Raw genomic sequence first — 11,778 nt, 5'->3', positions numbered from 1 at the left:
TGAAGATTCAGGTTTAGAAGGACCATTGAAAGCACGGGAGCAACAAGATGCCAGCTGGCGTCTGTCCCCTCACCTTGCCATCCCTTCCCTTGTACCAGCACCACTGAAGGAGCAAAGCCTTTTGAAGAAAATAAGATCACTGAGTAACAAAAAGAGATTTCAGCTAAACCAGGCTGACAATATGGAGGCACAATGAATACAGCAAGGTCATCTTGGTTCTTTTCGTACAGTCTCTGCCTCCCAGACAACAGCATTTCCACCCACACACTTCCTACCTCCATCCCCCCATGCACAGTCCCCTCTTCAATGTAAAGAAACCAAAGTATTCACAAGGAGGCACACCATCTGCAGTACTAATTTGTGCAACATCTAGATTTAGTTTGGCAGTCTTGCACATACCAATTCATTGCCAGCTGCAGAGCAGAATAGGTTTTACAGAATATAACTGAACCAAGCCCAAATAAATACAGTGAAGCATTAGAGGATTCAACTCTGGTCCATATGACTTCTGTTTCTAAAATTCCTTGCATATGTTCTTACACCATGTAAACCCAGACAGTGGAGAAAATTTTGAATATTGTAACAACTTTTTTATACTTTTGAGTTATGCAATATTATTTTTAAAATCAATAAAGTTATATACATATATATGCATCAACATTTCTTGCCTGTTTGAAAAGGCATCCTTTTTGGCTTTACCTGAAAGTTTTGGTTCAAAATCCTAGATAAGTGTCTGTGAAAATAAATCAAATAATAAAATAAAATAAAGAAACAAACCACCCCCATTCCCACCCCCAAACAAAACAAAAAACAGATGATCACTCAGTTTTCATATTGCAAAACAAAGCACAAGGTTTTAGTTAGTGAGATTTATAAGATTTAGGAAATGGAACCAGACAAAAATCCCAAAGTTTGGATGTCTATCTAAAACTCAACAGAACTAGCTGGCTTGCAAAATGGGACCTGAAATCTGACTGGAATTTGCTCTAACAATACCTTTTCTTTCCAGCTTGACTCTGTCACAAAGTGTATTTCTGCCTTTTCCTATCCCACATTAGCTGAACCAAAGAAGCACACTTGTACTTCCCTTCACCTATTTTAACTCTCTCCAGAAACCATACACTGGCATAAAAACACGTTTGTGCACTAGTGCTTATTTTATCACTGCTTCTTACTGTTTTATCAGGCCATTCCCATTTTTGCTGAGTGTGAACAGTAAGTCCAACAGCAACAGAAAAGCTGATTCTGGTTCCATTAAACCTTATATTGCCTTGTGAAAATTCACAATGCCTGAAGTCCTGTAATTAAAATGAATATATTCTAGACTTTTCAAATAACTTCACTGGCTAACTAAATTAACCTCAAAGCATGATATAACCTGTGCCATTCACTAGACACTGCAAATGAAGAAAAGGACTTTCATGAGGATTGATAACTAATTATTTTAAAATTTATTATTTTTAGAGGGTTGGCTTTTGACAAAAATTGTCCTTTCAACAGATTTTATAGCAATAGGAGAATAGAACTTCTAAACCTTAAAAAAACACTTCTGTTTATCCATGTTTAAGAATTATATTAAAATAACTGGCCAAAGAGATGATGACAACTTCCATCTCTTGATGTTCACACACTCACCCTCAAACCCCAGTCTTTAAAACAAAACACTGCATGATCTTTATATTTGAATGAGCACTTATTAGGCTTTTTCATCTTTACATAATCTTCTCTAATACTATCATATTCCCACTAAAAGCCTATAAAGAAAACCAGTCACTATGTCTGAAGGTCAACATTTGTTCACTGAAGATGAAAATCCTACTATGTATGTGATTCCAAGCCATCAGCCCTGCCACCAGTGATAGACTTAACAGACATTCATCATTTGTCTAGGCTTTATCAACCAGACTGTACAAAACAGATCTTCCCTGAATATTACAGAGTCACAAAATGCACAGCATAACCCATGGGACACTAGTTTCTATTTTAATGTTATTGTTTTTAAGCACAATTGTCAAAAACACGTGCAGATGAAGAAAATCTTAGTTCACACTGCCTGATGCTTTTTTTTTTTTCCGACAGAAAATATTTCCCTAGAGGAACAACTATGTTACTCCTACCAGTCATAGCTCATATTTACCTCAAAGATACCTCCAGCATTATCAGAAGCCTTGTTCACATCCTACTTTTTGCCTCATTAATGCTCAGAAGACTGACATTCACCTGACATTTACAAACGTGCCAGTAAGTGAATTGCTGACACCCATGAGTCTGAATAACCCAGAGACGTGTTTTCACTTTAAAATTCAGTGCCTTGCAATTTGTTTGAAATTGAGTGATCATAGTTTGGGTTGTTGTTTTTAGTCCAGAGTTATCAATTCCTGAAGTTATTGAATTGCTTAAAACAAACAAACAAACAAACAAAAAAAAAAACAACAAAACAAAACAAAAACTTGCAGAAACTTTAAGAAATGTTTTATACATTCTTTCATTCTTTTTAGTTATAGCAACTAATATCATAAAATCATAGAATACCCAAAGTTGGAAGGGACCCACAAGGATCACTGAGTCCAACTCCTGGCTCCACACAGCACCACTCCAAAATCAAACCAGATGTCTGAGTGCATTGTCCAAATGCTTCTTGAACTCCATCAGGCTCGGTGCTGTGCCCACTGCCCTGGGGAGCCTGTCCCAGTGCCCGGCCACCCTCTGGGTGCAGACCCTTTCCCTAACCCCCAGCCTGACCCTCCCCTGTCCCAGCTCCATGCCGTTCCCTCGGGTCCTGTCGCTGTCCCCAGAGAGCAGAGCTCAGCGCCTGCCCCTCCGCTCCCCTCGTGAGGGAGCTGCAGGCCGCCATGAGGCCTCCCCTCAGCCTGCTCTGCTCGGGGCTGAGCAAACCAAGGGACCCTAGCTGCTCCTCAGACATCTCGACCTCTATGGCCTTCACCATCCTCACAGCTCTCTTTTGGGCACTCTCTGATAATATACTTAACCTTCGGGAGTCAAAAAATAAAAATAAAAAAGAAGAAGTCAAAAATCCTTTTTACAGGATTCATCATCCTACTTGTCCGTTTTAAAACAGAAAAGTTAGTTTCAGGAAAAGCTTGTTTTGTTATTTTGTTACTCATAAAAAATAGAACTAGTCCAAACTCCTACCTATGAAATCTTCATGTGACAATTTGTCATGACTTTTCTCACAGATGAAAAAATTACTCTTTTATGAAACAAAGTATTAGAGGAGAATAGGTATGGGTTTCTACACTGCTGTTTCTCAGGTTCTTGTGGTGTTTAAGTAGCAGAACTTCACCCTGCTAGCAGCCTCTGTTACTATAGAAGCACCACATTGGTGCTGCAATGGAATGTGTAATATAATGGATTAGTAATACCTGGGGTAAATGGCATTGCCTATATGCAGCTCTAGAGCTGAAAGAAGAGCTTTGATAAGGGCTGCTCATTTAAGCCAGTCCAACAAATTTATTCCCTTTCTGCCTTCCTGAGTATCAGCTTTGCCTGCACCCTCCTTCCCTCCCCCCCCCCCAAAAAAAAGCACCTCTGCCTGAAGGGGGAGGCAAATATCCTACTTTTTTTTTTTTTTTTTTTTCTTCCAGTTAAACCCATGTTTTGAAGATGGGTGTTCCACTGGTGATCCCTTATGTTCATATCTGAGGCACAAGAAAATGACCCGAATCAATTGTGTTATTGTCACTTGGTGACTTATCGCTAATATGCTGCAGTCAAGCTCTGAAGCCCCATGGTCCTGTGCATCTTTGGTGTGAGTTTTTGGTGGTCTAAGCAAATAAATTTGTACATTGTTCCTGCTTAAAACAGGCAGAGATAGTACATAAGCAGCATAACAAGTAGTAGCTTTACGTGCTGTGATTTCTATTGCTACTGTATGAGTGGGGCTTTTTAAGCAGAGATTAATTTCTCCAAAACTGAAGTAGCTCTGGCAAACTTCTGAATGTGCTCAAGCACAAGTTGCAAAGGCTCGTTTTCCTGGGTGAGCCCTGGAAAATACACCGGTTCTGGTAACAGCCATAGAAGCACAGGTGACCACACACACACACACAGACACACACACACACAGTCTGCACTGCACAGAACGTTTTAACTCTAATACTGTTGGTTTTCCTGTTTTCCATCCTCTTATATTCATCATTTTTATTCTTCAGCATCGCTCATTTCTTATCTCTGTGCTTGTGTCAGCTCTCATCATCTTCCTTTTTCATTATTATTTCCCACTCTTTCCCCCATAGCTCACTTTTTCTGTCCTCCCCCTCCCTAGGCCAGTTCATTTCTCTTCATTTCTCTTAATCTACTCCTAAGGGCATCTCTACTGCACCTGCTCCCTGCAAGCAGGCAGTTGAAACTGTCCCATTCTGAGCTGTGCACTTTCACTACACAAAGAACATGACCCGGTTATGTCCAATATGCTGAGAGTTTCAGGCTGTAAAAGTGCAATTCAGACAGAATTAACCTGCAGGAGTGACACTGTGAGGTCCATGCTGCTCTCCCAATCTCCAGACCAGAAAGAACTAGTTTAAAAGTATAGTAAATGAAAAGTTGCACCTGCAGTCATCCCCAACAGCAAATAGAAGGAAATGTGGGACATTTCTTAAAGCCTCCTCTCCACCTCAATTTCTAAATACTAGCCTACAAAATTCTCTCCAGATCTAGGACCAGGAAGATTCACTAATGCCACTGATCTTTATTTAGTTGCAGATTTGGCTATCTATATCTATATATATTTATTTATTCTAGATATCTGTAGAAGTAATGGATAATATTAATAATGGCCTGATAAAAACAAATGGCCTGTTTGAAAAACAAAAAAAAAATAATCACACATTTCTTTCTTTTTAAATGTGGTGAAAAGGGAAATGACAGTATATTAGTGTTCAATCAGAAGCAACATCCTAGAATCCTTTACAATAAATGATAAAAGAGGCTCAAAATAAAATGTAAAGATACAGCAGCCTCCGATATGGTCTGCTAGGTTTACGCATTCTGCTAAATTTTAATGTTGTATTGAAGTAATAAGAAATTGACAGAACAGAATAACAGCAGTAAACTTCTAAAGCTGTCATATCATTACTTCAGTGTTTACAAACAGATTTCGCACAAAGTGCAAATTAAACCAGACTATGCTGCTCAATTGCCTGCAGGAAATAATACATTAAATATTTCAGATTGTCTTTGGTGCTGGACTCACATTCCTACATATTAAAACAAGGGCCTTGAATTCCAGAGAGTGAGATTCGTGAGGGTGGTCTGCTATCATGAAAAGCAATGTCAGTATCTCCATCTCTAATTATGGTTAATATCTTCTGTACCATTTTACAAGTGGTCTGTGCCAACACTGTTGGCTTTGTGTTGGTTGTGATGCAAGTGTGCATATGGCTGGTTACATATGAAATGTTCAGTGACTTGAACCCATGGGCTGAGCCTTAAAACAAAAGCAGTACATTTGAGGTTTACCTATCTCTCTGGAACCTAACCTACAAAAACAGGACAAAATGATCCCATCTTTCACTCTGCAACCTCAACTGAGATTTTGTGAGCAAATTCAACATCAAGTGATCACTCCTTCCAAAATCAATTTGCTGCATTCACCAGATGTAGACCTCAAGGCAGAAAGTCTTCTCCAAATCCCACTCTTCCTTTCAAAAAAATCAAAAGTCATCCCTTTACAATAGAGCATAAATCATCACTGGATCTTTTCTGAAGAGGATCTTTCCTCTTTCTGGTCTTGTTCCTGAAAGATCATCTTCAACAAGGCTAAGATATTTTTACTTCCTCATTACAGACTTTTGGTAACATCCCTCCAGTGTGTGGTAATCCTTATGCTCTTTTTAGTATGGGTCTGGTCCTGGTACCCTAAACCTCTTAAGTTTTCTGTCCTAATCCAAGTGCATACTTTTTTCTTTTTCATACCAACTACTCTTAAAATCAAGGTCTTCATCCACTCGTTTTGACTTCCTTAGAGGGAAAACATTTGCAGCCTTTCATTGACTGTATTTTTCCTTCAAAAACTCTTCACAATAAGATACCCAAAAATTGGGAGTCTCTTACCAGCATGTATAAGTACCTGCTAGGAGGGAATGAAGAGGTATCCAGACTCTTCTCAGTGGTGCCCACTGACAGGATGAGAGGCAAGGGGCACAAACTGAAACCCATGAAGCTCCATCTGAACGCAATTTATTTATTTATTTATTACTGTAAGGGTGGTCATACAGGTTGCCCAGAGAGGTTGTGGAGTCTCCATCAGTGGACATAGTCAAAACACAACTGGACACAGTCCTGGGCAACCTGCTGTAGCTGACACTGCTTGAGAAGGAAAAGTGTACTAGGTGGTCACAAGAGGTCCCTTCAACCAAAACAACTGTGTGACATCTCATTTTCTGCATAACTGTGTGATTTTGTTTAAATTCTCTCTCTCCCTCTTTGGTAATTTGACCATCTAGGTTTCCAGTTCACACATGAAAGCTGACTCAGGATATCTCTTGCAAGGCTGATTAGCCTTTGCTAGCCCTGAAGCTTTATCTGCCTTTGCATTGCTAGACTACCCTGCTCAGTTACCTTCCTGGCAGTTCCCAATTCGCTGCCAATTTTTGCCAATTCACTATTCATCAACACTTCCTAACCATCAAAAGTTTGATAAGAATCTAATCTAATCCAGAACATGTCATCTTTCTGAAAACCTTTTACCAGATTGAAAATTGCTTATTCACCTTCTGCTTTCTACCTCTAATTATTGAGATGTTAGAATTCCACCTGTGACCATGCAGCCACCCACTCTCCTTACCAGTCTTTGTGACATGGCTTTGTGAAAGTTCAGCTCATGCCATGTTCAAGAAAGAGGCTCAAAGGAACTTGTTAATTTAGGTACAGCAGAACAATTGTACCTAATCAGGGTTTCAGGCTGATTTCAGAAGTGAGACAATACATCAAAATGCTTCAATAAGTGCATGGCTAGCAGAAGAAAGCCAGAAGAGGGCTCCTGGGATCTAGGGAGTATTGATATATTCTGCTTTACAATATTGCTGAATAAAATATATAAGAAGCCTTGACAATAGCTAAGACAACACAGGATTCTTACTGCTTCCTAAACCTATAGCTATTGGATTAATAAATCTCCTTAGCTTTGACCTGAGTGTTTAGTGCTATATATTCAAGGAGTTCATATTTAGTGCTATATATTCAAGAAGTTGCATATTTAAAATAAAATAATGAAAAACACAAGTGCTAGTTAACCACCAGGCATTTGCTACAGATATAATAAAAGACAGAGCAAGTTCTGTTAGTACAGAAAAGGGGAAAATACACAGCAGAGCATTTCACCAGCTGTATGAAACTAAAATACACTAATAACAACTAAAAATTTTAATAACAAACTGTAGTGGATGAACAGCTTATTCCTGTATGCATTCCTGCCTGAACCATCATAGTGAAAGTGGTATTTTGGGTTCCCTAATGTTTCCCTTGAAAACTCAAATTTGGTATGTATGTACAAAATCCCACATTCCTGTTGCATAAGAGTTTCTAGTTTTCCTCAGCATGCTGGAAAAACTGCAGAAAATATCTGGAAGATACATTTGTCAATTTTGTTTAAACAAAAAGAAAGAAATCAAAACCAACAAAAATAAATAAGAATAAACCTCCAACTGAAAGAAGGACTGTTTGGTTTAAAATACTTCCAGAACAACTTCAGAAATTACTTGTGTTGTACTTCTGAAACACTGCCTTGCAGCAAAATAACTGCTGTTATTGCTCTACAGATTTAGACTTTGTGCATTTACCTATCAGCAGTTCCAGTTTTCTCAAGTTGGTAAGTTATTAGATAATAATTGTCTATGTTGTATGGTTGATTTAGTTGGTTTTCCTGAAAACAACATATTCATAGCTTAAAACACAAACACTGAACAATGCACAGGCATTCTGTTATTCTCCCTGAGTAACACCTAAGATGTTGCTGATGGAAATACTGGGAATAAATAGCTTTCAATTCAGTCATGTCATAGACTGCGTTCTGTGTATTTTAAAACGCTGTTTCAATGATTGTTCTTGTAGGATACAGTTAAAAACCACTGTAGGAAGTGATAACAACCCACAATCACAAATATAACTGATCTTTTATTTTGCTGTTGTTTAAAACAGTGTGCCCCTACCTCCAATGATTTATAGTAGTACTAAATCCCATAACAGAATTGAATAAGCTTTCTGGAGCTTAATAAAATGCAGAAAGTGAAAACTAGTTTCAGATAGTAAGAAACTGTATGCAAGTTTAGGAAATTATTTCACCTAAGAATATTTATTTTAAATGTTCTAGGTTTTTGACATGTTTAGAAGTGACAGAGCTATTTCAAAAGCTGTTGTATTTTATTAAAAGCTGGCTACGAAACCTGAAAATGAAGTACTGTATTAAACCTTGGGTCACATAGAATATTTTTTTAACCAAGACACCATTTTACCCTTCTTTAGAAAGTAAATGAAAAAGCCAATTACTTCTACAGCTCCAGCCCAGGGGACACATTTGCCACCTGCCAACAGCCACTGTTGACTTCAAGCATGAAACATACTTTGATGTAGAGTGTGATTTTATTTTCTGTAATCTCTTTTAAGAGCCATACTTTAGTTACATTTGCACATTGGTGGCAGAATTGTCTTGTTTGCAGCAATTTTAGTTTTACTCCTTTATACTTCTCTTTAGAACCCTCTTTGGAAACTGATGTAACCAACCACCCATTTTGTGTAAACCCAAGAAGAAATTCTTTCACGATCTATATTTTTCTAAGTAGTATGTAATAGTATAAGCAACAATCAGTGCAGTAATATGCATTTATCCTAAAAAATTGTGCCTAAGCAGTGTGGACTATGGAGTATATATCAATTTTAAACACTTCTGTTCACTCCACAATCAAATTTTATAGGGGGTTAACTCAATTCCATTTTCACCCCAGAATCAGCAAAATCCAGTATGAACCAGCTATCATACCTTTTGAAAAGTTTCTACAGAATCAGTCAAATTTGACTATCTGATGATTAGTCATCATGGTTAATCACAGCTAGCTGCAAGATGGCAATTGTGAACATCTAAAAATTAGTAATTAATCTTTTATTTTTTGAAACAGCAGCACTTGAGCAAGACAAGTAAATGAGTTTGGAAAGCCTTCAAAATGTGCACCTCAATTACAAAGATGCTGCATTTTCTAAGGGAAGATGTGGCATGTTCAGCAGTTCAAAAAACACCATGAACTCTTAATTTAAGGGCATCACAAGAGTTTGGAACTATATAAAAATGAAAAAAAATGTAAAAATTACTGGATGTTAGTAACTATAAATCTAATAGCATGTCTGTGATAATACAGTTTACAAAAGTGGTTTTATCATTGTTGAACCATTAAAGAAATGAACCCATCTGTTATGATTTTCAGTTAGGAGCTGTGTCTCCACTTAAAGACTTCAGTCAGCATTCTTGGTGTGCTTAGAGAAGATGCCTTTGGGGAACAACAAGAAAACAAAGATTATCATGAGTAGCTTTGCAAAGGAGACCACACTATGAGGTGGTCCATTTTAAAAGAAAAATTGTGGTCCAAACCTTGTGAGAAAAACAAACAAACAAAAAAAACTTCACAACAGGAAGAACAAAAATCTCTGCACTGTATCATTCTTTCCTTTGTAGCATGAATAATACAGCCTGAAGAGTAATTGCAACAAAACAGTACTTCCACTGGCCTTCTTCCCCCCTGTATTGTCTCTAAACAACAATGCAGTAGCCAAGTTTCCTTATGCAAATTCTTCCAGATGACTTCCTAGATCACCACCCAGCCCTTCCTCAAATGGTGCATCCTGCCAGTCAGAATGGCTCGGATTGGAAGCGACCTTAAAGATCACCCTGTTCCACCCCCCTGCCATGGGCAGGGACACCTCCCACCAGACCAGGCTGCCCAAAGCCCCATCCAGCCTGGCACTGAGCACCTTCAGGGATGGGGCATCCACAGCTTCTCTGGGCAGCCTGTGCCAGGGCCTCACCACCCTCTGCATGAAACTTTTCTTCTTAACACTAAATCTAAATAACCTCTCTTTTAGTTTAAAACCATCCCCCCTTGTTTACAGAATCATAGAATATCCCAAGTTGGAAGGGACCCACGAGGATCATTGAGTCCAACTCCTGGCTACATGCAGAACCACCGAAACATCAGACCAGATGTCTGACAGCATTGTCCAAAAGCTTTTTGAACTCCAGCACCTCGGATCCGTGACCTGGGCAGCCTGTGCCAGTGCTCTTCCAGAGGCACAAACAGCATGACTTATGGGCTCAGCTCTGCCAGCAGCAGGTCCCTTTTGGAGCTGGCTCTGATCTGTCACGGAGCAGCTGCTGGACTCTTCTCACAGAAGTTGCCTCTGCAGCCCGCCACTACCAAAACCTTGACATGTAAAGCCATTACATTGCCTCTTCTGAAAGGTAAAGTGATAAACTGTGTAAGCCTCAGAAGTTTAATTATACTGTATTCCATCCTCCCTTCCCCCCTCCCCATTTCAAAAACATTTCAAAAATAAAGCTAAAATGGCATCTGGATCAACAATCCTTCCTCATTCACGACAGTTTCAGAAATTACTTCAAGGCTTCTGTTTCAGGTAGTTTTATTGTATTCAGCTTCCTTTCTTATCCAAGTAGCTGCAGTCAGAAATTTCAACATAAAGGGTCTAAAGCTTGCAGCAGTCCTGAATTCACAACCTTTTAGTGGAAATTTAATCCTATTTTGGGAGGGAGAGTGGAAATAGTTTGTTAGCATCTTAGAAGATTTTTTCCCCTGCTATACCACATATAATATTGCCTGATTTGAACCTGGCATTGCCTTAACAGGCAATACAAGTTCTCCCATTGTCTCAGAACATGTTTTTCTTCTATTTTTAAGCTGAAATTTCTCCACTTTTTCAGTATTGGAATGGAACTGAGTGCTGGCAGACACTTGTTTTGTATTGTGCTGATAGTAGTTGTCAGATAAGCAGTTACAGTGATGACAATTACTTTAATTTGTAGTCCAAGTCTTGCAGTAAAATAGTTCAAGATGAAAAGCTAAACATTTAGTGAAAAATTCAACTTGTTCCCTAACGCATATGAAAATGAATTAATATGCTAATTCAGAGGTATTACTCAAAGTTAATCACAATGTTATGATGCCATTATCAGCCAAAAGTATGTCCATCACTCCTTACAGCCTGTGCCAATATTAGTTACAGTGCACTAAAATAAACTTCTGCTAATGCTTCACCACATGGAGCAGCGCAAGGCTTGAACATCTGAGAACAAAGCAGGTCTGGCTCATCTGCACACAGCTGTGCTGACAATCCCCAACTGCATGCAGATGCTGTGTAGGGTCCTAATGCAGAGACCATCTTTCTTCTATCCATGTCTGGAGAAGGGGTGGCAGGACCTCCCTCCACCTGAGATCAGAGCCCCATGTGGAGTTGCACATGGGATTTTATCAAAAAGTGCTTTAAGATACAGAAGTACTGTTTCCCGACCTGAGGTTGCTCTGCTGGCCTTGCAGTGATGCTATGCAGCGAAAAAAAACTAGCAGGGCTGATCACACCCACACAACAAATGCAATTTTAATGAAATAACAGCACGTCTGTAGGGTAACGAAGGAGGAAGGTGAGAACACTTGGAGTGATGGTGTTCTTCCCAAGAAACCATTATGCATGACAAGCCCTGCTTTCCTGGATGTGGCTGAATACCTGCCTGCTGATGGGAAGTAGTGAATGGATTCCATTTTG

Source organism: Netta rufina (assembly GCF_964035555.1).
Source record: "Netta rufina genome assembly, chromosome: Z".
NCBI lineage: Eukaryota > Metazoa > Chordata > Aves > Anseriformes > Anatidae > Netta > Netta rufina.
This window is presented reverse-complemented; position numbering follows the sequence as displayed.